A 4018-nucleotide genomic window follows, 5' to 3' on the forward strand; every position below is an offset into this window, starting at 1 on the left:
TTGTTTTGTTTCAGAAAAATAAACGCGAGTAAACGAATGTCGGGAGTGCTGAATTAATATCGGGACATTTATTAAAAACATTCTAAATAATTCTTCGCGATAGATTCGCGATGTTAAAAAGAAGATACTATAGATGCTATCCATCTTTATAAGTATGAAAAATTGGATTGAATCGAAACGGGAACGAAGGATGAGATTTTCAACTTTAGTGGAACATGCAACGGAAATACGGGGGGGGGGGTTGGCATCTCGGTGAGTTCATTAAGCATTCAATAGTATTTAATTTTTCGGGTACAATAGTTTATTTTCATTGTCATCTTCAGCTCCAGTACATACAATACTCGATATATAATGATTCAATAATGTCATTAAATACGAAGTACGAAATCTATCTAAACGCTAATTTCTCTAGATCGGTACTTTGTCTCGTCTCTTTCATACAAATTAAAAAGAAAAACGCTCGATAATTAATTATTGACAATTATTAATATATAGATAGGTAAGCGTCTTGTCTTTCAATTTATTATAACTGTAAAGCGTCGGAACCTACCTTTGCGAGATAAATTAGATATTAATATACATATTTTCATAAAAATTTTACCCTTGTTACGCATCCGCTTACGTGCATGCGTATCTCGGCTAAAGTCCTTTTTATGAAAGTTCGTAAAAACATCAAGCATCGATGGGAAGACCATGTTTCTTACGAAAGCTTAATATACTTGGTACGTTCGCGGGCAATACGATTTTGCTCTAAATACTGAATTAGAATCGTCGATTTTTAAATTAATTTAAAAGAAACAAATTTTATATAAAAAACAGTTCAATAAATTAAAAAATTTTATTGATCAATAATTAACATCTGTGAATAAGTAAATGTTTGAATAAATTAATAATTTGTTAATATATTACTGTTGATTAATTTTTCTCTGTTGATAATATAAACAAAATTGTTTTCCATTTTATAGCGTTTAATAATAAGGTACGATTCTGATTTTTTTTAGCGATTGACATCGTTTTGTCCGCGAATGTATTAACTAACAACGACTGTGCAAAGTAGTATTACATTTTATTAATGAAGCTGCCTCTATGTGATATAACAATAGTCGAACATTGTGCGACTTGGCCATTTGGCACGACGGTTGTACGATGATGAACATAAAGAAACTTAAGACGAGTCAATTGCAAATATGTTTTTTTCGCATTCGTTCAATGCTTGTAACGTTCGTATATATGTATGTTAAGTATGTGCTTGTACGTGCATACATGTATGTATGTATAAGAATTAGAAGTTGAGATTGTAGTTTCGAAATGATATTCAGACGCGACGATATCGGAGGGGCAAGGTACACGTGAATTAGAGCTGGGACGTGACTTGGATGTGAACAATATTCGATAGACATCAGATATCATGATATAAGATATGTAAATATGTATCGATTGTATCTCGAGTAATTTGTTTTGAATAGGCAATGAATAGATAATAGTTCCTCATAGTGCGCGATACAACTTTTTTTTAATAATAATTAGCGCAAGAAAAATTTATATATCAGAACAAAATATACTGTAACTGTATTTAGTAATGATAATGGTACATAATAAATCGCAAATTTACGGATACTTTTTCTAATTTTTGCAATAAAATAAAATAGTTCTCGGATGATTCAATGATAGAATAACGATATAGATATGTTAATTTAATAATTAATGGCGTAAAGCCAAAATAGATTCAACTAATAGAAGAGCAGATTAATTTTATATCCGAATGAAAACAGATTTTGTGTAAAATCATCTAACATCTAAGATTATAATTAACATATGAGCAATAGAGTTTGAAATTAATGGATTATATTTCTAAATGTCAATCGTTTTTTTATTGCAAATTTAGCTCCATAGAATCTTCTACCATGCTACGATAATTCTTTTCTTTATTTCTGCTGTGAATTTCCCGATATAATTCGTTTCGACTATTGAAATAATTTTCCCAGCTCTAGCATAGATACTCTACTCTCACGCAAAATATATGACACGTTATTACGCATGCGAGCACCATCTTGTAAACTCGGTAAGTTTTAGTATATTAATGGTACGTATATTTTATTAATCGTCGATTGAAATTACGAATTCTCTTCAATAGTATCAGTCGAGGTGATCTAGGCGTTCATCTATCCACCCCTTAATCTTGATTAGCTCTTCTTGTCTCGCGAGATTCAACTCGTGTGACATAGACTAGGACACTTTGTTAAATATGTATAAGTTTATATCAAGAGATCTTTTTTGTTGTTCGAAAAATCATCTAAACGTAAGTTTCTCGAAATGGAAGATTCACTCTTGCATACAACGGTAGGAACGACAACGAGATACTTTATTTCGAAAGGCTACATCAAAGAATTAAAAATTTTTTTGTCCAATATTGCATAAAGCTTGCAGCGAGTGCTATGAGAAAAATCCGTTTTCTGTTGATCATGCTTGCTAATTTTGTCGAATAGATATCTTCGGGTTTAGTATTATTTTATTAAACTATTTGTTTATATTTAATTTAATATTATGTGTTAGATTTGTTATATTTAAATAATTTCTATAGTGTTCCATGTTTTAATATATAATTTTATTTTAATATATGATATAGCAAAAAAAATTAAAAGATTGTATTAAAGATTCATTTGGATTCATGTATGTACAAAATTAATATTTAATTTACGTTACATGCAAACATTTGTTATGCAGTTAGCATACAATTTTAAATTAAACAATTTCAAGTTGACTTTTTTTTATCAAGGAATTAAGATAATTATCAAATAAACGATTTATCATGAGTTTATCGTGTCGTTATCGTTACCAGCCGTTGCAATTGCGCTACTACATATTATACGATACGTGTATTGTTTCCATATGTTTAAATTACGAAATAGACATTGAATAGGAAAGAACATTTGGCGAAATGCTTGAAAAAGTCGAAGAGATTACAGTTTTGTATTAGCTGTTTTGTATTACTCTATAGGGAAAGATCAATAACGATTTTACGTTTAGATCGTGTTAAATTGACCATCTAGTGGATAATAACGATTAATTATCACGAATATCGAGAGTGCGATGGGTTTTTCTATAAAATATTTGAATTGTATTTGGATACATAAATTTAATTGCGACGCATAGGTTTGCGATCAATTAATCGTGTATGTAGCCACGATAGTAAAATAGAAACTTTGAATCCCTTATTCTTTGATAATAATTTGCACTGGCCTTGCACTTTACGTTATACTTCTCTGTTAATAGACGTTAAATGTCCATAAAATTATATTTCACTTTTACACTTTTTATAATATACTTAACTTTTTTATAATAAATAATTGCGAATATGATGTGTCTGGCATTCTTAGGAAAATATTAAATTACTATAAGCTCATGTTCATATATATTTTTCATTTAATGAGGTCACCGATTTGCTATTGAGATGCAGCACGTCGGTAAAAGAGAGAGAAGGTAATCGCACAAAAAGTGACCTATAGATATAAAGTATACAAAAATTACATTGATTTATGTAAGATCTGTGCAATTTACTTCTAATTGGTATTCACACTTTGATATTCTTAGTATTAGAATGGATTGTGAAAACGTAATTTAAATGTTTAATTATAAATGATTGTTATCATGTCCTGTTATCACGATGATAACGATAATCAATCAACAAGTGATGCGATGGCAATAAAAGGACCGACGTGCAAGTAGTTAAAATTATTGTCATTGATGTTGTTTAACTTATTATTATTATTAATGATTAATAATGCCAGGGGTGAATTTTTGAAGTTACGTTTAAGTACGAAGCACAAGTACGAAGTTCGCAGTACTTTAATCCACTAGATTGTATAAAATGGAAAAGTCACCGTTGTAAATTGTTTTCAAATGATCACTCTGCACTTACGCTTTCCCTATTTAAATACGTTTTGCAAGACTGCATACACACACACACACACATATATACATATAAAACATAAAAAATAAAACTACGTAATATATTATT

The sequence above is a fragment of the Atta cephalotes genome, assembly GCF_000143395.1.
Source record: "Atta cephalotes unplaced genomic scaffold scaffold00002, whole genome shotgun sequence".
Taxonomy (NCBI): domain Eukaryota; kingdom Metazoa; phylum Arthropoda; class Insecta; order Hymenoptera; family Formicidae; genus Atta; species Atta cephalotes.